Below are 26291 nucleotides of genomic sequence, written 5' to 3' on the forward strand. Positions count from 1 at the left end.
CCAAAGTGATCACAAATTTGTGGGTCAGATCAGCAATTAGTACTGTTTTGCCTTTCCTGCTTCTTTCTCTTTCTTTTTTAATCTTTCTTTATGGACTTTTATCGTAACAAGACAATCTTAACACTCTAATCTAATAAATCTGGGTGTCCATTTGGCGGGTTCAAAAACACAGTATTGAAGAAAAAGCAATAAATGAACACATTAACACATAGGAGCCGTTTCATGAAAGTTCTCATTAGAAAATACTCCCCCACTCTTGTCTCCATCTCCCACTTGCCAGTGATCAATAGCCCTCAGTATTTAAGAGCCTTCCTTATCTCTAAATCTGAAATACTTCAAATATGCATATATAAAGTGATCAGGGCTAACAATGTCCTATTGTCCGGTTAATACTGTGTCTTACTACGCCTATCCTGTTAGTCCCTCTCAAATGGTATTCCTCTGCTAGTCAGGAGTCTATAACCAATGTCATATCGTGAGCTACCTAGTAAAAGCAATAATAAGGCTTTGAGGAGTAGGAAACTGCTTCAATGTTACGTTGTTGGTGTGTTTTGCAGTACATGTCTTTCTCGTGTATAAAGACAAATACAAAAAAAACGCTCTCAGGAGATAACCAATTAAGAGAATGGACCACACACATTATCAAACTGAGTGTATCCTGAACTTTTGAAATTCTCCTCTCATACATGGCCAGTCGAAAGAGTACAGGCGACCATTCTTTTTGTATAGGTGCATCCAGCAAACGCCTTAAAATACAGATTTTTGAGACCATTAAGGCCAGCAGCATCTATCGTCTCCAATGAGTGCTGGGTTTATCTATGTCTAAAACATCATGTATATGACTTATTAGACCAATTCAGAAAACTCATATTGGATGGTGTTATGCAGTGTGCGCCAAACGGCCGCCCAGTAATGAGTCAAACTTGGTTGGACCATAGAATATGCATCAGGTTACACTCAGGTTCCACACATATCCACCAGCTGGCATGTGACAGAAGACGGGCTTTTCCTACTCCATAAGGGGTCCAATAAAAATTGTGCAACACCTCAAAGTAAGAGAACTTAACCAGGGTCTCCCTTAAGTTTCGATCATGATGGTCTAACAAGTGTGCCCAATCTTTGTTTACATAGTCAACATTCTATCTGACTTCCCAATATGACCATATCTCCTGCCTAGTGTTATTTGAGTATAGTGAATCAATGAGGGTCTGGTAGAGGCTGGAGATTGCCCACCTAGAAGTCTCCCACAAGTGTATGTATTTGTGCAAGGGAAACTCAGGGAGGACAGGTAGATCCACACCTAGGGGCCGATTCACAGAACTAACTTACGACAAAATCCTAAACTTACTACTTTTGGTGTTCACAGAAGTCATTTAGTAGTCTTAAGTTAGAATTTTCTCTTAAGTTAGGATTTTGTCGTAAATTAGGATTTTGTCCTAAATTAGGATTTTGTCTCAAATTAGGATTTTGGGCCATATGTATCAAGATACCCATTTGCGATTCTCAAATAGCGATTTTTAAGAAATCGCTATTTGAGAATCGCAAATGGGTATGTATGAACAAAATCGAATTTTTTTTGCGATTCCTTAGAATTCCTTGACTGCGATTAGCAAATTGCGAATCGCAATTAAGGAATACTTTCCCATTCATTTCTATGGGCCAGGAGGCCCATAGAAATGAATAGGAAGTTATTCTCAATTTGCGATTCGCAATTTGCTAATCACAAATTGAGAATAATTTCAAAGGTGCAGGGGTGTCCAAAGGACACCCTGTTGCACCCCTGAAATATGCATGGTTGCACATGTGGCGCACATACATGCCCTAAGGGAATGTATGTGCGTCACATGGCACTTTGAAAAATTCAAAAATGTGCATTTTTTAAGGAATTCGCATCTTACCACCAACTAGAAGTTGGTAGTAATTTGCGATTCCTTAAGGGCATTTTGCTAATTTTTTTGCTACATACATTGCATTTAAGGAATCGCAAAATTTGCGATTCCTTAAATGCAATTGCAAAATAAGGAATCCCAAATTTTGCGATTCCTTATTTTGCACCAGTTTTGCTTCATACATTCCATTTAGCAAATTCGCATTTGTAAAGGCCGAAATTCTGCGAATTTCGGCCTTTGCGATTGCGAATTTGCATGATACATATGGCCCTTTGTCCTATGTTAGGATTTTGTCTTAAGTTAGGATTTTGTCTTAAATTAGGATTTTGTCTTAAATTAGGATTGTGTCCTAAATTAGGATTTTGTCCTAAATTAGGATTTTGTCTTAAATTAGGATGTTGTCTTAAATTAAACTTAAGACAAACTGAAGTTAAACATAAATTTAATTTAAGACAAAATCCTAATTTAAGACAAAATCCTAATTTAGTACAAAATCCTAATTTAAGACAAAATCCTAATTTAAGACAAAATCCTACCTTAGGCCAAAATCCTAATTTAAGACAAAATCCTAATTTAAGACAAAATCCTAATTTAGGACAAAATCCTAATTTAAGACAAAATCCTAATTTAAGACAAAATCCTACCTTAGGACAAAATCCTAATTTAAGACAAAATCCTATTTTAAGACAAAATCCTAATTTAGGACAAAATCCTAACTTTAGACAAAATCCTAACTTAAGACAAAATTCTAATTTAGGACAAATCCCTAACTTAAGACAAAATCCTAACGTAGGACTACTAAATGCCTTCTGTGAATACCAAAAGTAGTAAGATTAGGAATTTGTTGTAAGTTAGTTCTGTGAATCGGGCCCCTAGTTTGCTCACCAAACAGTGACTAATTGGCATATTTCCAATACTGCAGCATTGTCAATATAAATTCTGCACACATGGTTTCAAAGGACTTGAATACAGTATTATTATGTAGATCACTTATCACATTGATTCCCACTTCTTACCATTGTGACTAATTGAACGAGGTATGCCACATTCAACCATACCAAACTATTTGATAAAGGAATCCGTTCATACCAAGAAGTTTATGAGCATCCCTCCAAATGGACCACATTGCTAGTATGAGGGAATACTTGGCAGAGGAGAGAGTTTGAGCACTATATAGTCTACCTAGGCCAGGAGGGGCTTGTGAGCCAGCTTGCTTTACCAACAGCCAAGCAGGACTTTCCCCATCAGAGGTCAATAAATATCACAACTGTGCGATGTGATGAGTGAGTTAGTATATGTACATGTCTGGCAATTGCAGTCCACCTGCTCGCGTGTCTGAATAAAGATTTACAGGCTTGAGCCTCAGCTTCCTGCCTACCCAGATAAAGGTTTTGATGCACTTGTTTATTGCTTGAAGAGTCTTTTGGGGAGCATAAGCAGGATCATACCGAAGCCGTAACTAATTCTTGGAACTGTTGCCATTTTCATGACCTGAACCCCACCCCAGATGGAGAGATGACATGAGGACCATCAGAAGAAGTGTCTGTCCATTTGAGCCATTAGCGGATTCATATTAGCTGATACCATATCCTTTAACCTTTTATCAACCAGCATGCCCAGGTATTGGAGCTCAGAGATCTTCCAATGGTAGCTGTGATCCTCAGGTGGATGTTGAGTAGCATTCCTCTTGATAGGTAGAGCTATGCTTCTTAATCATTTGATTTTGTATCCAGAGAAGTCAGAAAAGGCTGTAATAGGGCCATTATATGTGGAACTGAACTGTCTGGGTCACTAAGAAAGAGAAGAATAGCATCTGCATAGCGCACAAGCTTGATTTGACCAGGTACCATCGCTATGCCTTTTATCTGCTCATATGAGGAAATGGCAGCTGCAGAAAAATGTGGGGAGAGAGGGGGCTCCCCGTCTCATCCCTCTGCAAATGGCAAAGGTCTGGACATGTGTCCCCCAGAGTCAATCCATGCAGTGTCGTCAGAGTAAGGAATTCTGTGCCTATAGTTGCTCATTGCAGGGTTCATAACAAGTATTCCCATTCAACTCAGTCGAAAGCCTTTTTGGCATCTTTGGTTAACAGAGTTTTGGAATCCATGCCATCATTCTCCTTGCAAAGTCAATTTGACAGAAGTCTCTTGTGGTTTCTGGATGAACATCCCGGGAGAAAGCCAACCTGACAGTCATAAATTAGGTTGTTTCTTTTTAATTCTTATACTTAAGGTACACAAGTAATTCAATTGCTTTCAGGGCAAATTCCAAATCAGGGCATCAAAAAACAAAGTGATGGATGGAATGCTTGAATTAATTTCAGCTAGTGGCGCTCACTCAGGCCATGTCACAAGCCATCATTTTTTTTACCTCCATGCCACCTCATTTTGGACCCCACCATTTGCCAACCAGCATTTACCCTGTTCCAATGGGAACAATCCAGCCCGAATTTCAGGCCAGGTCCTCCCTAAACTGGAGCACAAACAACCCAATAGTGGTAGGGCGAAACAGGTCCTAGGTTGCTTGTGTTCTGGTTCAGGGTTGACCTGGCCTGGTGGATTGGACTGGGCTGTTCCCATTGGAGCAACGCAAGACAGATTTGCATATGACAGGGTCAAAACTGAGATGGCATGGTGTGCAAAATAACGATGGCCTGGGATCTGGCACGATTAATGACCAGTGGCTGAGATTGGTTCAGCAAAACATCCAAGATGATGGACGGAATGTTGAACATTGGCAAAACATTCACCCCCAGTCACAGATCTGGGTTTAATCCATTGTTATTTTGCTCACCACGCCACCCCAGTTCAGACATGGCCATATGCAAGTCTAGACCCTGTGCCTCATGGGAACAGTACAGCCCGAACTGCCAGGCCATGTCTTCCCTGGACCGGAATCAAGCATCCTAGGACCGGTTTCTGGCTATCAGTTGTCATCAGCTAGGATAGCTTGACTCCAATAGTGTAGTGAGCATGGGACCCACGTCTGGGCATACCCTTCCCACATAGGGAGAAAAGCAAAACACACAAGATGATGAACGGAATGTTGCACATTGGCAAAACATTCACCCCAGTCACAGATCTGGGTTTAATCCATCTTTATTTTGCTCACCAAGCCACCCCAGTTCAAACATGGCCCTATGCAAATCCGTCTTGACCCTGTGCCTCATGGGAACAGTCCAGCCTGATAATGAGGAAAATGTAATTTTGCCTGACCAAGATGCCCCCTACGTATACCCTATGTTACATGCATATTTCTCTTAGTGGCCTGAATCACAAGGCCTCTGCAATCACGTCCTGCATTAAGGTGCCTGTCATCAAGTTTCCCAAACGTTAAGCTAACATGAAGGCCCATGTATTTGCATTGTGCACTTTTAAATAAATATCGTAATGAACCCTTTTTGTGGTGCAGCCCGAGCCACATTCTGAAATATGGGTTTTTCATGACTCCTGACACACTGAAGGCTGCAGTTATGTATCTCTGACCTCGCATGCTTCTAGCTCAGCCGAAAGACGCCCAGCAAGGGTTGCCAAGACAGTATATTTTGCTTAACAGTTATCTGCATGCCCGGTGAAAAAGGTAAACAGAACCCGTCCGCGGAAGATAGGGCCCAGCTTTTCTGTCTCTGTTTAAATGAAATTACAGTACTTGCATCTGTAAAAAGCTCACAGCCCCCATGTAATGAACGAAGAAATATATGTTTTTTCTGATTCTTAGTGATGAGCAACCTTTGCTTCAGAAAATACATCCCCTGACTTAAGATATCAGTTAGTACCAGACGTGCTGGTCGCCTTGACACTAAAGATCTCTCTACTAGACTGAAAGTCAGCTCTCCTCCCAGTTACACGTCAATTGCACGTCATGACCAAATTGCGTACACAATTAGGGCAAAGTTCCAACCTGCCATGCAATCTCCTCCTCTGTGTACCACCCACCTATGACACATACCTATCACCTTCCTATGACTCATCAAGTGTACACCCTCATGCACGCCTACATGCTCTTATCTCATTTTCTGTCTTGCTCTGCCTGAAGCGCTCCTCCCTATGTACAAGGAGTATGTCATATATATGTTGTTCATTGTTATTAAATGTTAGAAGACCCTTCCTGATCCTCAGTGGAGATGGAACAGGTACTCCCTTAACTCGAGTTATTGGAATAAAGCCCTTTTAACTTGGACACCACGGACTTTCTGCCTCTCATTTGATACATGCTAATTGTTAATGCCTAGAAATTATGCCAGGGTAATATTTTATTTACCACAATCTACCAAGCCATGTCTTCCCTGGACCGGAATCAAGCATCCTAGGACCGGTTTCTGGATATCAGTCGTCATCAGCCAGGATAGCTTGACTCCAGTGCGTAGTGAGCACGGGATCCAAGTCTGGGCATACCCTTCCCACATAGGGCGAACAGCAAAACACACAAGATGATGGACGGAATATTGCACAATGGCAAAACATTCATCCCCAGTCACAGATCTGGGTTTAATTCATCGTTATTTTAGTCACCACGCCACCCCAGTTCAGACATGGCCATATGCAAATCAGTCTTGACCCTGTGACTCATGGGAACAGTCCAGCCCGAACTGCCAACTGCTGCTTACTGCTTCTGTCTTAGACATTGATAGGGCTGGAATTGCTTTCTTGTATTCTGCTTGCTAATATTTTCCAAGCAATGACCAAGCACCTAGGCACACATAAAAGAAAATCAATGTAAACACTGGTGTAGATAGAGACAAAGGGTATTTTACAGATGGAAGGAACAGTCTTGAAATGATGTTAGTGTAAAGTTCAGTCTTTTAATTCCTTCCCAGACTCAAAGAACGGCGAACAAGTTAGACAACACATATTTTGTCGCGTTAAGGAGAATTGCTCCGCAACTTCTTCAGGGCTGTAAAAACACGAATTAGGTCAGGGTAGTCGCTCAACCGGTGATAATTCCAACCCGGCCGGGCTAAGTCAGTCAAGGCAAAAAACTGGATACTCAGGTCCGTCAGTGCTTAAGTAAAATCAAAAGCAGTCTGCAAATGTCAATTGGGTGCGATTACTCCACTTGCGACATCATTTCAGAAGGCTCTACGTCGTGGGGGAGTATAAAATATGGCCAATGCATGCGATCCAGTCATTCACGAAAATTCCAATCTTGCTTAAGAGAACACCACGCAGCCTCCACGATGGATCACTCGGTTCCAGTAGTCGTCCGCTACCTGGACCTCCTACACCTCCGGCACCAGTCACAGGCAGGAAGAGCAGTAACAGACTGCCTACAGCTTGAACACTCGAACCTGAAGGCCTCCTCTCCCATATGGCCCACATCTGTAGACCCCGACAGTCCTCGGCTGCCTCCACCTACCACCAGCATCCCCGGTTGGGCTGCAGCGCTTCTGAGGGGGGAGGCTACACCCCTTTCCTGGCCAGCAAAGGCCGCAAATTCGGCATCGGCGGCAACAGCGTCCTGTTTGTGCAGTCCGACCCATAAAGAGGAGGGAAGGCAAAACTCTGATGGTAAGTTGGAGGCCTCCCCTTCAAGGCTGAGCTGTGCATTCTGTTGTATATAGTTGTGTGTATCATTCTCAACAAACCTGACTCCACACTACAGTCTGCACCCACCCCATGTTTCCCCACTGGAGGAGGCATTGTGTTTAACAAGTGTCCCTGACGTCACCTACGCTGACTGGGTGGCATTCAGCTACATGTGGAACTGCACTGAGATTTTAATAAACTCTGAGGAATTCCTCAGAATAGAACTCTGCGAGCTCCGTCCACCCCTAGTTAAGAAGTCTCAGGGCCATCAAAGACTTCACCTGCAGACCCCAGAACTCCTCTTTTGGGAGTTTTGACCTGCCAAGTACTGCCAATTCCAGTTCTGGGCCTTTGGACGTGGCTTCTGCTGCAGAAGAAGAAGATACTCCATGCACCAGTCTTCATTGTCTGTTTTTCCAGCCGCAAGTTTGCCGTATGGTTCAAAATCCAACGCATCGCTGCAGTGTAGCCTGTCATGCAACCTGAAAATCGTCACAGCCCGAGTCCTGAGCACCGTGTCTCTGTTGGCCGAGACACCCGCTCTGACTCTGGTGTGGGCCTTTCTGTGCTGCTGAAGATTCGACTGATAAACTGCATTGCGAGTAGAAAATCGATGCAGTGCCTGTTTTCTCGCCACCGTATTGACCCAGCGCAACCCGATTTTCCACGCATCACACCTGTGCACCATTTTTGCATCGACGCTGGGCCTCAGTAGGAAACTGAGCTCCTGTGTCTGTAGAAACGATGTATCACCTCTCCTTGCAGTAAGAAACTGATGCATCACCTTCCCTCGCAGTAAGAAACCGATGCATCACCTCCTCTCACAGTAAGGAACCAATTCATCACCTCCCTGGGAGCAAGGAACCAACACATTGCTTTGCCTTTTTGTTGCCTCAACTCTTCGGCACCTGTTTTCATCAGTGAATTTGATGCATCCCAGCTACTTTGTGCTCAAAAGTGATGCATCCATATTTCTATGGACTAAACTATTTAAACATTTCTAAAGTGATATATGCCCACATGCATCAAAGTCAATTGCATTCGCAAACGGTGCGAATCGCAATTTTCGTCCGTTTGCGAATGCAATTGACTAATTTGGAATGCATCATGCATTTCGCAATTTTAGGAATTGCAACCATGTTGTGATTTCTAAAATTGCGATTGCATTTAAGAAAACGCAATTTCAGATTTCTTAAATGCAATGCATGATAATTTTTTATTTGCGAATTCGCAATTTGGAAGTGGTAAATTAGCATGAAGTTGAACTTCATGCTAATTTACCGAAAACTTTCAAATATGCACAAATTGCATTTTTGAAAGTTTTAATTTACACACACATATGCCCTTGGGGCATGTGTGTGTGTAATTTGCATTTACAATTACATTTTACGGGTGCAGGGAGGGGTTCTTTGGACCCCCCCTGCACCCTTGAAATTGCATTCACATTTTGTTAATCGCAATTTGAAATTCGCAAAATGTGAATGCCTTCCCATTCATTCCTATGGGCCTTTTCGCCCATAGGAATCAATGGGAAGGGTTTTCCTTAATTGCGATTCTTAAATTGTGAATCGCAATTAGGGAAAAATACCGAATCGCAAAAATAAATGCGAATTGTTCATGCATTGCTGTTTGCGATTTCTAATTTGCGATTCCTTAATTTTCGCAATTTAGGAATCGCAAACGGGTGCAATGATGCATGTGGCCGATAGTGATTTTTCCATGTTTGATTTTTGTCTTTTTGGCCTTTTTTTGATAAGATAAATATTGGCTATTTTTCTAAACTGGTGTGGAGTCCTTTTGTGGTGTTTTCACTGTGTTACTGTATGTGTGGAATGATGCTTTACACATTGCCTCTGTAGTTTAGCCAGACTGCTCTGTGCCTAGCCACCAGAGGGTGAGCACAAGTAAACTTAGGTGTGTTCTTAACCTGATCAAAGTGAGGGTTCCTGCTTGTACAGGGTGCATACCAACTGACAGCCAGAAACCCCATTTCTAACACACCATAGTGGGACAGGTATACCCTGACCTGAGGACTGTGCACACTGAGTCACTGGAATAAAGCTATACAAAGATGATGAGCCCTAGCTAGGTAATAACTCATTCTCAGTTGTTTGCGTTCCGATTCAAGAAGCACCTGGCCTTGTAGTTCAGGCTGGACTGTTGCAGCAGGGTATAAACTTATTTGCTGAATACAAACTAAGGTGGCATGGTGATCACAATAACTATGGACTCACATACTGCCCTGATCAATTATCAGTGGCTGAGATTAATTCAAGCATTCCATCCATCACTTTCTGTATACTTGAGCATGTTCCAAATCTGAGTTTACAGTGGAAAAAACATCTGGAAAAAATCATATGAGCTGAGAAGCAGCCATGGAACACTGTCGGGCAGGCCAGAGTGATGACAATTAAAACTCAATATTTTAGTCTAGTCTAGCCAGAGCATGCACTGTCTCTTCGTGGCAAGCTGTAATCAGTCTGTGGGCTTCCAGCACGCCCATCTTCTTGCCATTCTTTATTCCAATTTGTTTAAGGCGTGCATTCGCCATGCCTCTTTTACTGTCGTCCCTACCTGAGAGCAGTGACCAAGTACAATTTTACTACACAAGTTCGATTTATAGCATCTGCTTTCCCAACTTCTTTTTTTTTAGACATGAAAAGGCATTCATACAATCCTTTCTGTTTGTTTTGAGGTTTCATTGTTTTGTTTTTGGGCTTGGAATTGACTTGTGTTTGTGTTTATATTTTTGGGCATTCCTATGAGTCTTTGTGTTTATTTTGATGTCACGTTTAAAGAAATGTTGGCCCCGAAAAGGCATTTATACGTTTGTTCCTGGTCGTGTTTTGTTTGGGGGGGGACTTGAAACCTAATTTCGAAGAGAATCAGTGTTTTTTCTTTTAAGTTGAATTTAAATATATTGTGTGCTTCAAAAAGCATTCATACCAGTAGGGCTCCTGGAGGGAGTGCTGCTGGGCGGTGACGCAGTGCATGGGAGGGGCAGGATGGGAGGTAGTAAACTCCGGATTATGGCCTAATGGAGGTAAGTATAAAAATAAATAAATAAAACAAATTTCATTGCGCGTGCTGCATCGCATTTGGCACCGCCCGGCAGCAGTCCCTTCTGGAGCCACTACTAATTCATACGCTCATTCCTGTTTGTTTTGTAGTTGCGTTTTAATACCATTTTGGTTTCAAAATGCATTCAAACGATCATTAAAGTTTGGTTTGACTCTGTTTGATGGAATTAAAGTATGTGTGCAGATTATTTGGTGATTGTTATTACATTTTCTATAATGTAACATGTCGTCTTTGGTTCCAGGGTGTGTTGTATCTCGCTCTGAAACTGTTTTATTTTCCTCGAAAACTAAGCTTATTCACATTATTTTTGTGATCTAATTTTACGCTATCTCTATTGTTTATAAATTTGCAGTACCGTGTATGCTAGGTAGTATGTTCACATATTTACATTTACCCACTTATGTACTTTACTTTAAATGAAAACAAATCTGACTTAGTAAAGGCTAAATCGTTCGAAATAGTGCTTTGGGATATTTTCAAAGCTGCGTGGCTTTTTCTGTAATTGTCTATTTGCAAGGTACATTTTAAAATGTTCTATGGGAATGGATTGCCACATTCAACCCACACTGCATATGTCCGATTCAGTTAATCCAAGCCTCTTGTTTGAGACTTTAACAAAAAATTACAAAACATTATTTGTGGACACAAACACAACTTAAAAAAACAACATTTTGTGGCAAATGTAAAACTAATGTTCAAAGAATGTGCTAACATGCTATGTTTATTTGTATTCAGGGTTATTTTTTATAAATAATTATTTTGTTTACAAACTGTCTCTATTTCCACAAAACTACAAAATGGTGTGGATTTTGGTGTTCGTTATTTTAGTTTTTGTTGTCAACAGTTGGTGTCCTGCTAGCAACTTAACAGAAACCCACAACGTTATTTACCTTACAACACAAATTATTACCGAAATGGCACGAGTGCATAAATAAAAAGTTTGATAACCTTTTATTATTTCTGACACCTGCAGATCACACGAAGCGTGCGAAATAGAACAGCAAGTTTTCTATAAAGCACAGTTTTCGCTATTCACTTTGAGGTGCGAGTCTTGCTTATTGCAGGAGCCGCCTTGTTATTACATACTTTTAGTGTTTTGCTTTGATCTTATCACATGCACACTGTGCTTTGGAGCAGTTAATCTAAGGAACATAAAATGGCATAAACAACATATTTTATGCAGTCTTTCAGAAGTATGTCTACATAACAAAATGCTTCTGTAATTTATCAAGCACGCACATGCTTCCCACAAAATAAAATATAATTTAAAAACGTTACCACGTAGGGCATGCGGGGAGAGGAGGAAACACAATAAAACAGCAAATGTGGCTACAAAGCATTTGCATCTTTCTTTAAATTATAGGTGACAGTGTCATGATCTGTGGGAGGTTGCTTTCTCTCTGCGATCACTATCTTTACAGAGTCTCTTTAGGAGGTTTCTTTTCCTCTGCAAACAATGGGGCATATTATCAAGGGGGTTTATCTCCGCTTTTTTGGCTTTAAAAGCCAAGAAAGCGGAGATAAAATTATCTCCCTATTACCTAGCTGTCGCTAACACCAGTTAGCGACAGCTAGTAGGAGATAGCGACCATCTTGGGCCCCACTTTGCATGTCAGTGAAATTTATCACTAATGACATGCAAAGTGGGCGTGCCAAGATGTTAGCGACTGGAAACAGTCGCTAACATCGCTATCTCCTATTACCAACTTTTGGAGATATTCGCGCTAAGCGCGAATATCTCCAAAAGCTAACACCTGCCCTGAGCAGTTCTCAGCCATGTTATCCAATGGGAGGTGGATAACATGGCTAAGAGCATTAGCTCGGTAATGCATGAATATCGCTGACTTTTCAGCGATATTCATGCATTGCAGCCGTTTTTTATCGCATTTGCGATAAACCTTGGTAATACCAAGGTTTATCTGCGATAAAAATCGCCGCAGCTCAGCGGTAAATTTTTGTCTCTAACCAAGCAATAGCGATAATTATCGCTATTGCTTGGTAATATGCCCCAATATCTTTATAGATATGCCCATTTTTACATTTATCTATACAAGCAGTGTAAGATGGCTCAGTGATTTAACAGTACACATGTCACTCCATCCTGTTGGTGCTTCGCACACAATTGTGAATGTTGGTAAATCTGAGAGGGTGTGAATTCTAGTCAAACGTCTTACATTTATATTCCAACAAGACCTCCCTGCCTCTAAAATAATAAATTGTTTTGGCCACATGCGTTTTCTCATTATCTATGTCTTAAAAGAAGAATGTATTTATGTGCATTTCAGGATGGTATGTAGTTTTTAAACAAAATAGCTGTTGTTATTAGTTTACCACATCAACACAATCATACAATATTGATTGTACGGGTCATATTGTGGTGCTTAGGAAAGGTTTTGCTTTACTAGTACAATACATGTCTTGTTTAGACATAACCCATGAATGCTACTCACTACCACATAATTACACAGCACAAAACAACAAACTATACCATATTGTAACAATCCACATAAATATACTCTACACTATGCCACATACTATAGTCAGCATAATTACACTCTACGCCACACAACACAAATTAACTCAAAACTTTTCCATTCCAAACCACACAATTCTACAACAAACCACATTTTTATATCCAACAACACATGCACATAACAAACAATATACATCCATAAAGCACCACATAATCAGACATCATAACACATAATTCAACATCACAACACAACATTAAACACCACTACATAACACTTCACAACACAAAACAATTCCACCTAATTAAACACCCAAAACACCCACACCCAATCCCACTAATCATACTTCCAATACACTTCCTATCCACATAATTCCACAACACATCAAACCACATAATTGAACAAAAAACAACCCACATCACACAAGTTCATACCAGACGATAACACAACTGCAATTAAAGACCAAACCACATATTTACACAAAACACCACATAAATCCACTCCATACACATAAATATAAAACATTTACATTTATAACACCAATAATCAGCTCCTCACTCCTACCCTGCTCAGGGTGACCCATCCACATGCAGATGATGGCTACTCAGTCACACCTACTCTTTCTATGTGTGTGGCTGTCAAGAGGGAATACAAGAAGCCAGCTGTTACCCACCCAAGACATGTATTCCAGATACAGGCAAATGGTACCAAATGATTTAATAAAGAAAATGTCAACTTTCTAAAAGTAACATTTTCAGAACTGAAATTTAAACACCAACTTCCCCATCAGTTGTGTTTTTAAATTGTGAGTTCAGGAACACCAAATGTTGGTTTCCCATCTCTTTCCAATTGAAAATTGCACTTTTAACAAGCAATGGGGCAATTTGAATGTTAACATATGGAAGAGATAGGCCTTGCAGTAGTGAAAAACACATTTTAGTGCATTGTACTACCAGGACATGTAAAGCTTGAAAGTACTTTGCATATACAGTGCACCCTGCCCATGGGCTGTCCAGGGCCTACCTTAGGGGTGAACTATATGTAATATGAAAGGTTTGGATCCGGCAAGTAGGTTAACTTACCAGATAGAAATGGCAGTTTAAAGCTGCACACACAGACTCTGCAGTGGCAGGTCTGACACATGTTTCAAGGGCTACTTAAGTAGGTTACACAATCAGTGCTGCAGGCCCACTCATAGCATTTGATTTACAGTCCCAGGGCCATTGTGATGCACTTTACTAGGCCTGGGCGGAGCTCACAGAGTTTCACTCCACAGAATTCCGTGGAGTTACCGAAAAACCCTGCCAAATTTCACTAAGTTCCGTGAGCAGGTGGAGTATTGCTCAGCCACCCCTAATGAAGTCCCCTTGGCTGCTGAGAGTAGATGGTGGCCAATAACACCTATTGTTGTCACAAGTAAATCCCCCACAGTGGGATTGCTGAGACCTTGCTGGAGGCCATACCCCCTTTCTCAACTACTCTGAAATGGGGCCTTCTGGTGCACTACTGGTTCGGGGCAAAGAACGCCTATTGTTGTCACAACTAAGTCCCCCACAGCAGGATTGTTGGGACCTCATTGGAGGCCCTGCCCTCTTTCTCACCCGCTCTGTGAACTGGCCTACTGGCATACTACTGGTTGGGGGATGAAATCCCCTTCGCTGCTGAGGGTTCTTGGGGGCCAAGACCCCCTATTGGTGCCTCAAGTGAGTCCATCACAGCGGTACTGCTGAGAACCTATCAGAGGTTCCACCCCCTTTCTCAACCACTCTTCAAACGGGTCTCCTGGCACATTACTGGTTGGGGATGTAGTCCCCTGGGCTGCTGAGGGTCGTTGGGGGTGAATAACTCCCATTGTTGCCATAAGTAAGTCCCCCACAGCAGGATTGCTGAAACCTCGTCGGAAGACCCAACCCTTTCTCATTGGCCCCCTGGCACACAACTGGTTGGGGGATGAAGTCCCCTTGGCTGCTGAGGGTCTCTGGGGGCCAAGAACACTTATTGTTGCCTCAAGTGAGTCCCCCACAGTGGGACTGCTGAATACTTATCAGAGGTTCCAAACCCTTTCTCAGCCACTCTTCAAACAGGCCTCTTGGTGCACTTCTTGTTGAGGACGAAGTCCCCCTGGCTGTTGAGGGTCGTTGGGGGCGAATAATCCCTATTATTGCCATAAGTAAGTCTCCCACAGCAGGATTGCTGTGACCTCGTTGAAGGACCAACCCCCTTTCTCAAGCACTCTGCAAACGCTCCTCCTGGTGTACTACTCCTGGGGGATGAAGTCTAGTTGTGAGTGGGCCAGTAAACTGTTCTCCGCCTGGCGGTTGGCAGAGTTGTTGCTAAACTCTTCCAGCAGAGGGAATTTACCGCCCATTCCTACTTACAAATAAATCAAATATGCCAATTGTGGATAGAACCAATGTTACGATTGTTGCGGGGCTTCTGCACATATACAGAACTATGCGCAGGAAACCAGGACCTCAGTGGATAGTGGTGTACCAATCTATCACCTCAGTGCCCAAAATCCCAAAAACCAATTAGCAATAGTGTCTCATTCGTTCTCCAACTAACAGCGAAGCTACCAATTATTAGACAACCCAGACACGGACCTCCTGACTCTCTCAGGAATTGCGGGAGCAAGAAAACTCTTTCGCTCACTCACTCATACTTGTCCACAATATGAGTAATCAGAGTCTCGGTATAGTTTAAAGTGTTAATTTTAACGAACACGCTCTATGGTACAGTACACGTGCCATTACTAGCAGCAAAATGCATAAACACAATAAAGTCAGCATTGTCACAATTCCATAGAATACAAATGGGGATATCATTTTTTAGAGACAGTGGAAAAGGGCTATGGTGCCTAACCACCCTCCCCACGATAAGAAGTAGTTTATTATTAAAATTAATAACAAAATAGGACCTATGGGCTTTGTCAGCATACCCATACCTCAAGGTCTAGATGAAAGATCTCAGGACAAGCACAGCTCTTCTCTCTGGAAAGGTCTCTCTCCAAAAGCGTGAACAACATGCTTTGCTTGCAATGTTAAAGCATACGACTTTCAGTAGTGCAGCTGTGTTAGAGGGAGATTTATTACGGGGCAGAAGTGTCATGTGTCGCAGGTCCGGGGGGAACAAACAACCGGAACCCGGCGCTCCTCGCAAGTCGGGAACCTCGGAACTACAGTTCCCGACACGCAAAGAGGCAGTGACGTGATGGACGTACGGAGGTACGCATCACGTCATCAAAAGAAGCCCCGGCAGCCTCGGCGTTGCCGATAATTCTGGTATCCTGCTCGAAGGACGGTTTGTGTTCGAGACTGTTGCGGTAAGAAAGCGGAGTTAGTCCGCGAAGCTCTGATTACTTAAGGAGCACTGTGCGGTAACAGTGCCTGGTGAACTGGAGGCGTGGAGCCTTATTTCTGTTCCTGGATATTTTCTCCCGGCAATATATGGCGCGGCTGCGCCACTGGTGATTCACTGTGTAAATCTTTTGGTGCCAAGCTGAGAAAAGTGGCATTTTGTTCTTCCATGTGTTTTCCTCTTGGAGGGGGAAAAAACGAAACTTTGATCACACAGGTATTCCTACTACCAGTCCAGGAAATCGAGGCTACTCCTCATTGACTGTTTGTATTGTATGTTTCCAGTGCTCTTTTGAGTAGGGTATGAGATTGAACACCCTCTGCACGTTTACCACTATTCAAGTGAACCAAAACAAGAGGATTACTATTGTTCCTGTTCTAAATATGTTTTTGTTACATCACTACATTTGTGTTTTTCTTTTCTTCATACTCAGGGGGCACATGTGGGGTACAAATTCAGATGGATAGAGCACACCCATTGAGGAAAACGTATTACTTATTTTAGGTAGGTGTGTTAGTCCGCACAGTGTGTGATACATCCCTATTGGTTCAGGATTTCATATGATAATTCTTTGTCTGGTTCTTTCACAGCTGGGTAGTGTGCCTGGTACCACCTCACTTCGTGTTTACCTGAGAAACATCCCTTTATATTTTTCTTTACAGGTATGAGAAGTGACTAGATCAATCCTTTTCTATTAGGTCAGGGTTTGCATGCGAAGTGGGTGGGTTAGAAGCACCACATAGGGAGGGTCTTCTAAACAAGTTGTTCTTTGTCGTTTCAGGTCTCCCTCCCTTCTGTTCCCTTCCTTTCCTTCCCCGGTTGAACTTCTTCAGTAGTCTGTGTTATTTACTTCAGACTCTGAGGTCGTTTATAGGGGAGGTAATAGGCATAGCAACACAGCCCCGAAGAGGCCAGAAGGCAGAGCCTGACAAGAAGGGCAAGGGGCTGGACGCATGGCTCAGAGTGCCTGCGCTGGGACAATCGTGAGAGTGAGCTAGGGACAAAGGGGCACCTTAATTTGTACTGGGGTGTCCAAGAACACTTGCTCTAAAAATAGAGAAAACAGATATGTGAGTCATGGAAACTGAAGATGCAACTTCAAGAAACTTCAATATAAAGGCATAACAATCACATTAGTTCTGAATGCAGGGCTCCGCATTCTCAGATAGCTACGTGGATCAGATTTCTTTACTGAATGACAGTTTTAAACAGTTAGAGAGAGTGTAAACCTTAAAGACACATTTATAATTTGAGCCAAAATGTATTCACAATGCAGAGTACACTTTTATCTGGTAATACTCACATCTGCCTATAAGTGAGAAATCCTGAAAATACAATATAAACACGTTTAAATGTAATAAAGGGAAAAAGCAGGGTTAGAAGAGTACATAGTAAATGCAACATCTCATATGGCAGAATATAAAATAGAGTTCAAGTTCAAGTTCAGTAATTTGTATAGCGCACTACTCACCCAGAGGGTCTCAAGGCGCTTGTGGGAGGTTGGGTGCATTACTTATCGAAAAGCCAGGTTTTGAGCTGCTTTCTGAAGGAGAGGTGGTTCTGCGTAAGACGAAGGTGAGTGGGGAGAGAATTCCAAGTCTTGGCTGCTAAGTAGGAAAAGGATCTTCCTCCCATGGTGGATCTATGGACGCGCGGAATTGCAGCGAGGGCTTGATTGGATGAACGTAGTTGGCAGGTGGGTGTGTAGAAGGATAGTCGTGTGTTGAGGCATTCCGGCCCTAGGTCGTAGAGAGCCTTGTGTGCGTGGGTGAGGAGGCAGAATGTGATTCTCTTGTGTACTGGGAGCCATTGGAGGTCTTTCAGGTGGCCGGAGATGTGAGCATGACGGGGGATGTTCAGTATGAGTCTGGCTGAGGCGTTTTGGATGCGTTGGAGTTTTTTCTGTAGTTTGGCTGTGGTACCGGCGTAAAGGGTATTTCCATAATCCAGTCGACTAGTGACCAGTGCGTGGGTGACTCTCTTTCTTGTATTTTTTTGAGCATGCGTAGGATGTTGAAGCATGAGGATGAGACGGCGTTGACTTGTCTGGTCATCGATAGGGAGGAGTCTAGGATGAAGCCTAGGTTACGTGCGTGATCTAAAGGTATGGGTGCTGTACCCAGGGCCGGTGGCCACCATGAGTCGTCCCAGGCAGAGGGGGGTGATCCTAAGATGAGGACTTCCGTTTTGTCCGAGTTTAGTTTTAAACGGCTGTTCTTCATCCAATCGGCCACTTCTTTCATTCCTTCGTGTAGATTGGTTTTGGCGGTGTTTGGGTCTTTGGTGAGGGAGAGGATCAGCTGGGTGTCGTCTGCGTAGGAGATGATGTTGAGGTTGTGTTGTCGTGCGATGGATGCGAGGGGGCTCATGTAAACATTGAAGAGGGTGGGACTGACCGATGATCCTTGTGGTACGCCGCAGATGACTTCGGTGGCCTCTGATTTGAATGGGGGGAGGCGGACTCTCTGGGTTCTTCCTGCGAGGAACGAGATGATCCAGTCCAGAGCTTTTCCTTGTATTCCGACGTTGCTGAGGCGTTGTATGAGGGTGTTGTGACAGACTGTGGTCAAGTAAGATGAGGGCAGCTGTTTCTCCGTTGTCTAGTAGTGTTCGGATGTCGTCTGTAGCTGCGATGAGGGCGGTTTCGGTGCTGTGTTTGGCTCGGAATCCGGATTGCGAAGGGTCGAGGGATTTGTTGGATTCGAGGAAGGCGGCGAGCTGATTATTGACGGCTTTCTCAATGACTTTGGCCGGGAAAGGGAGGAGTGAGATGGGGCGGTAGTTCTTAAGTTCAGAGGGGTCTGCTGTGGGTTTCTTTAGGAGGGCGCTGAGTTCGGCATGTTTCCAGCTTTACGGGAAGGTAGCGGAGTTAAAGGAGCAGTTGATGACATCGCGGAGATGGGGTGCGATGATGGAGCCTGCTTTGTTAAAAATGTGGTGGGGACATGGGTCAGTTGGAGAGCCTGAGTGGATGGAGTTCATCAGGCGGATGGTGTCTTCAGTAGTAATTGGGTTCCAGGCGCAAAGGTTGTGAGATTGCTGTTTTGGTTCGGAGGTGGGTGGAGTGGTCTGATCTTCGGGTTGGTTATTAAAGCTGTTATGTATGTCGACGATTTTGTTGTGGAAGAAGGAGGATAGAGAGTCGCAGAGGTCTTGGGATGGAGTGATGTCGTTGGTGCCGGCGATGGGGTTGGTAAATTCTTTGACGATGTTGAATAGTTCCTTGCTGTTGTGGGCGTTGTTGTCGAGTCAGTCCTTGAATGCTGATTTCTTGGTGGACCGGATCAATTGGTGGTGTTTGCGGATGGCGTCCTTGAAGGTGGTCAGGTTGTGAGTGGTTGGGTTTTTTCTCCAGGATTTCTCGAGGGTGAGACAGATCTTCTTGGATTTCTTGAGGTCATCGTTGAACCGGGAGCCTTTTTGCTACCTTGTTTGATCTGGTGGTTTTTCAAGGGTGCTAGTTCGTCCGCGCTGTGGGTGAGCCATTGCATGAGTTTGGTGGCTGCTTGGTTTGGGTCCGATGATATGGTAGGAGGGTTTTGGGTAAGCGATGTGAAGAGTTGGTCGGTGGAAATTTTGTTCCAGTTTCTTCGAGGAAAAGGTTGTGGGGGGTTGTGAGTCGTGGTCTTTTTGTAGATGAAGTGGACGCAACTGTGGTCCGTCCAATGAAGCGCCGTGGTGTGATCGAATGAGATGTGTTTGCTGGAGGTGAAGATCGGGTCGAGCGTGTGTCCCGCTAGGTGGGTGGGGGTGTCAACAAGTTGTTTGAGTCAGAGATTGGCCAGGTTGTCCAGGAGGGTGGTGGTGTTGCTGTCGTTTCTATTTTCCAGGTGGAAGTTGAGGTCTCCTAGTAGGATGTAGTTCTCGGATGTGAGGGCATGTGGGCTGATGAAGTCAGTGATGTGTTCGTTGAATTGCGTGCGGGTTCCTGGTGGTCTGTAGATGAGGGTGCCTCTAAGTGTGGTCCTGGGGTCGGTGTGGACATGGAAGTGAAGGTGTTCGGCAGTCGTGAGGTTGTCGTCGGAGCTGGTCGTGATGCGGATGGTGTTCTTATGGACGATGGCGATGCCTCCTCCTGTTTGGATGGTGCGGTCTTTTCGGATGATCTTATAATTGTTCGGGATGGCTATGGTGATGTCGGGTGCTGAAGAGGCGTTCATCCATGTTTCAGTAAGGAAGGCGACGTCCGGCGATGTAGTGTCGAGTAGATCCCAAAGTTCAGTGGCGTGTCTGTGGACTGAGCAGGTGTTCAGCAGGATGCATTTCAGGTGGTTAGAGTCGGAGTTGTGTTTGGAGGAAGTGGGTTTGGTGTGGGTACAGATGCAGGAGAACTTGCAGGAGTGGCAGGCGAATGGTCCATTGGTGTGTCCTGGGGTAGCTGCGCAGCACTGTGGTGTGCGTCCGGGGTTAAGGGCAAAGAGGGTATCGGCGGCGTACGTTATGCGGGTGGGGGGGGATGTGCGAGGGCCAGGGGGTCTGGCGCTGGGCGCGGTCCAGGCGCGGACGGGCGTAGACGAGCTAACCTTTGGCGCACCTTCGGCGCGACCGCTGCGCGCAAGTGCATCTGACATATGCGGATAGTGGGAGGGGAGGGGCGAGGGCGGAGCAGCTGGGAGGCGGGGGATGGCGGGGGATGGGGAGCCGTGCAGGGAGGCACAATAGTAAACAACAAAATGGATGGCTGCGAGCCGAAATCGAAAGAGGAATGGGGCACAATCACTGAAAACGCGAGCTAATTAGAATAGAGCAGCACATTTAAAATACATGTACAAGGGCTCTCAAGTAACCCTTGGGAAAAACTCACTTATAAGGAGTAATCCAAAGATGTCTTTGTGGACCTCCCTTTTATATTCTTCAAGGCAGTGAGAAGTCTATGGCAACGTCATCTCACGCCACCTCATGCCACTTATCCTACCTACGTCACTTACAGCCTGGTTCGTACGTTTCCCATCCATACATTCAAATGCAGCCCTTCCTGTAACTGCGGCACATATGCTAGACTAAAGATCATGCCTCGTAGACTGGAAGTTTATCATAAATTTGCTTTGGGCAGCAGAAAAGTGTTTTATTGCGCCAAGGGATTTTATTTATATGTGTATTTACCAATCTGTACGTCCAGTTGCCACATCCATCACTCCAGCTTGGCATAGTTGCGGTGGGAAGTTCCCTTTTTCTCATGCACAGCCTTAGGATGTGGTCCATTATGTGTTGAAATAACAGGGGGGATGTTGAACTTTAACGTTTGTGAACTTAGCACACCAGTAGGGTGGGGGCTCAAACTGGAGCATGAAGCCTCACAGTCAGTGGAGCTGAATAAAATCTTGATCAGACATGCCTTCTGCTTGCTTAACAGAAAATGGCAGTACTCTGTCCAATCTAACCAAGGCCTATAATTTTGGACAGAAGGGCCTACACAGGGGTTTATGCTGGCTAAGTGACAACAATGTCTCAGGATATCATGTGGCAAAATCAGTCCCTCTCTCATTTCCCCCTTTTGGTTCATTTATGTTATGTTATGTTACGGGTTTGTTGAGCGCGACAGCTTCCCCAGCAACGGGGCGTCCCGGCGCTAAGAATCCATAGCACAGCCTACTTGAAGGGGATGGGGAGGGCGGAGGCTTATAGTAGTGGGAACAGGTGAGTTTTTATAGCTTTGCGAAAAGCAGACAAGTTGTCAAGGCAGCGGATATTCAGGGGAAGGGAGTTCCAGAGTTTAGCTCCTAATAGTCTGAAAGAGCGACCCCCGACACGGCAAAGTTTTGTGCGGGGGACCGCTACTAAGTGTTGACCCGAGGAGCGAAGATTGCGCTGGGGGGTGTAAGGTGTTAGAAGCGGATGGAGGAGTTCAGGGCCATCAGTTTTGAGGATTTTGAAGGCAATGGTAAGGGCCTTAAATTGTATACGGGCTTCCACTGGAAGCTAGTGGAGTCTATGTATGGTGGCTCTAGCAGAGCATCTTCTGGGAAGGCCAAATATTGCCCTAGCCGCAGAATTCTGAATTCGCTGAAGCCTGGTTGTCTCGGCTTTGTTAGCGCCTAACAAGAGTACGCTAGCATAGTCTAACCGGGAAAGGATGGTGGATTGGACTATGAGCTGCCGAGTTTTGGGATTGAAGAACCCTAGAATGGAATTAAGGCTTCTCAGCAGCTCGATGCACGTAGCTGCTACTCTTTTGCTGTGAGTTTGGTAGCTCAGCGAGGAGTCCAACCACACTCCCAAGTTTTTAACCAGAGATTTAGAAGGAGGGTTGGGGCCCAGCAGGGGGGGCGCACCAATGGTCGTTCCAGCACCTGGGGTTCTTACCCAGGAGCAGCACCTCGGTTTTCCCTGCGTTCAATTGTAGGCAGTTAGCCGTCATCCAATGGGCGACTGCAGCGAGTCCATCCCTGAATCTTGTGGCAGAGGTTGAGGGTGCCTCAGTGAGGGTGATTACCAGCTGTGTGTTGTCGGCGTACGACACCAGCGTGAGGTCCCATTCTTTGGCCACTGCTGCGAGAGGTTGCACATACAGGTTAAAAAGGGATGGACTGAGGGCCGAGCCCTGCGGAACTCCTCGGCCGATAGAGTGTGATTGGGAGGTGAACGGGGGTGCTGAGACACGGAAGGACCTGCTCGTCAGAAACGAGCGGAACCATTCAAGGGCCAGATCACTGATCCCAATGTTTTCCAGGCAACTCAGTAGGATATTATGGGAGACCGCGTCAAAGGCTGCGCTGAGATCGAGTAATATCAGCGCAGCACTTTGGCCGGTATCCAGTACCCTCCGGAGGTGTTCGGTGGTGGATAGGAGGGCGGACTCTGTACTATGCCCAGGCCTGAACCCGTGTTGGGAGGGGTCCAAGATGTTGTTTTGGGCCATGTGGTCTGATAGTACGGTGTTAGCATGGGCTTCTGCTAGTTTGGACACCCAGTTATTGAACACAATTTGAACCGCATATTTAGCTGGCGCCGGGGGCAGTGGCCAAGGTGACAGAAGAAGCGGCCTATCAGGGTTTTAGTTCAGGGCAGTTCCTAAGTCTTCATGTGGTCCCCCTGATAGGTCACACATTGTCTCATATGGATGTACCAAATCACTCCCCGAGGGAAGTGTTGGGCTACTATGCACCTGGGCCTGGTAGTTACTATCCAGATGAACCTGTAATGTGCGAGAGTCAGGAATGGTGAGCTCTACTATATTTAACATTGCTGCTTCTTCCCCGTTCCCTTCTCCCTTGCTTATTCCTGTGTACACACCTGAGTCTGCGTAGTTCATCCCAACTACCTTAGAGCTGAATCTCTTAACACAATGCAGAAATATCTGTGTCCCGAAACACAACAGCAACAACACACAAAAGATTGGCATTACAAATTTTAGTACTGCAGACAGCCATGAAGGCATCCAGTCCAAATTGAACCAATTAGGTAAAACGTCTGCTTGTGCACCTCCCTCCTCATGCATCTGTCTTCCCAGATTGTCCAAGTCCTCGATGGCCTTTGTAAGTGTTCCGTTGTCCGGATCATTGGCCAAAACGAAAGTGCAGCAGGAAGACCTCCCCACCTTGGCGCATACACCACCATTCATCGCTGTTAACTGGTCTAGAATGTATCTGTGCTCCAGGACCATAAGTCGCAGAGGTCGTAGTTCTTCTTTCACAGCGTTGAATCCATCACAGGTGTTGTTGACAAGCTGCATTAGTTCATATCTTGTGACTTGCAGCCAGCGGGCATTGGCTTTGGTCTGGAACAGGGGGATAACGCCCCCGAAGAAAAGTTCAGCATCGTTGAAAAGGTGGAATTCTTGTGGAATATCTTGAAATGGGCCATGTGAGAAATATTTCATGGTGGTGTCCCGTTTTCGGTTGTGGAGCAGGGTGACATCAACAGTCATTGGGTGGGAATGAATGTGGGAAATGTTCGCTGCTGGAACAACCAGATGTAGTTCATGCATCGTGACGATAGAACAGAGACCTTGCCAGTAGGGAGGCAGGCACAGATAGATGTGCTCTCCGCAGGCCCAATGGATGTCCATGCGGCTGGAGGTGCCATACTGAAGGTCCGAATTAAAAAGTGTGTTGCTGCAATTAGTATCTCGACCCACAGGAACTGTTTTGTTATCTAGGAAGCAAAGGAGAGGAGACTGGAAGGTAGCTGCGGTCTTTGCGTCACAATGGACACATGGTTCAGCTTCAATCCACTGTGAGAAAGGACACACTACTACAATGAGGTATCGGTAATTCTGGCGCCTGTCAATCATGTCTACATAGTCAATGTGGAGCTGAGTGACTGCTATTTGCAATAGTGCCTGTCATTGTCTGTCTGTAAATGAAAAATGAAACATCCTGCTGTACTCCCCTCTTCTTCCACAACTATTTTTCTTCAGGTGGGGCACTCTCCTAAATCTCTCGGAGGTGCAGTTGTGCAATGAGGTCATATTGCTGTGTATCATCAACAGCGTAAGGAAGTGTTGGGTCAGGGGTGTCTAAGAGTGGTGACTCACTTGGATCATTAACTGTATTATGTGTACCTTCCTGCACTACTGAGGTTGCATCTTGGGCAAGCAGGATAGGGGCACAGCCATTTAGTGCAGAGAATAGATATTGCACAAGTCGGGCCCTCTGACTGCTTCTTTTTGCAGCCCAATCTGCCATGGCATTTCCTCTGGAAACAAAATCTTGGCCATTTGTGTGTGCATCACATTTTACTACAGCAACTTCTGTTGGCAATGTCACCGAATCTATTAGTTCTTCAAGTAAATGTTTGAGCATCACAGGTGTGCCATCTGTTTTGAGAAATCCACACCTTTTCCATCTCATGATGCTGGAATGTGTTGTTGTTGTCACCTATGCAGAATCAGAGTATACAATAATTCTTTCATCAGCTCCATGTTTGAGGGCTGCAATCAGTGCCACTAACTCTGCTGCTTGTGCTGAGTAATGCTATCTGCTGCACAATGTCTAGAGAGTCAGAGGAATTATTCTGTTGTGCTCTGACTACTGCAGCTCCTGTGTATCTTATACCTGTCTCTTGATCAATGGTAGAAGAACCATCAACAAAGTAGACTGTGCTGCCTGGTAATGGGTCCTTTTTTGCTGTTCCTGACTCATCTGGAGAGTATGTGGCACAATCATGAGTGTCATCATCAGTGGTGGCAATGGGATGGGCAAAGAACGTGGCTGCATTCATAGTGTGACATTTAACAACCTTCAAGGATGGCAATGACAGTATGACTTCGTATCCTGACACTCTTTGTGTGGTAAGGGTCCTTTTAACTTTTTGTATTATTGCAAAGACAGCAACCTCAGTGTATAGTGTCAGAGGGGAGCCCATAACTATGGTTTTTTTTTTTTCAACAGCAAACACTGGGGCATTTGTGAACTCATCTTTCAATTTTACAAAGGCTGATGTCATTTCAGGTGTCCAGTCAATCTTGTTATGCCTGTCTTTAGCCATTTTGACAGCTTTCAGGAGTGGTGCAGTGGCAGTAGAATAATCAAAGACCCACTGTCTGACGCAGTTCACTAGTCCTAGGAACTTTTTGCATGTCTTTGACTGTCCGATGTTCTAGAGTATTCCTTATTACCTCTACTCTTCCTGGTGTAACTCTTCTTTCCTGATGCTGACATCATTTGACCTAGGTACTGCACTTCTTCCTGACAGTATTGCAGTTTTTGTTTGTCTACCTTGTATCCCCTCTGTGCTAGTGTTGTAAGCACAGCAATTGTATCTTGTCGGCACTCTTGCTCTGTGGTCCTACGGAGAAGTATGTCATCGACATGTTGTAGCAGAGTGCTGCCACATTGGAGATTTGACAAATCATCTTTGACAACTCTGTTGAACACACTGGGGGACTCACAGCAGTCTTGATTTAACCTTTGATATGCGAACTGCCTATTTCTGAATGCAAAAAAACTGACTGTCAGCATACAATGGGGCACTGAAGAGGGCATTCTTCAGGCCTATGATCAAAAAATACTGCATATCTTGAGGAA

At 44.5% G+C, this 26291-nt stretch overlaps 1 protein-coding gene across 1 annotated transcript in view; it reads left to right on the plus strand.

The window, feature by feature from the left end:
• LOC144767619 (putative methyltransferase DDB_G0268948) overlaps nucleotides 1-26291 on the plus strand; it is a 495479-nt gene that overhangs the window by 175839 nt on the left and 293349 nt on the right. The window lies entirely within an intron of this gene.

The sequence above is a fragment of the Lissotriton helveticus genome, chromosome 7 (assembly GCF_964261635.1).
Source record: "Lissotriton helveticus chromosome 7, aLisHel1.1, whole genome shotgun sequence".
Lineage (NCBI taxonomy): Eukaryota > Metazoa > Chordata > Amphibia > Caudata > Salamandridae > Lissotriton > Lissotriton helveticus.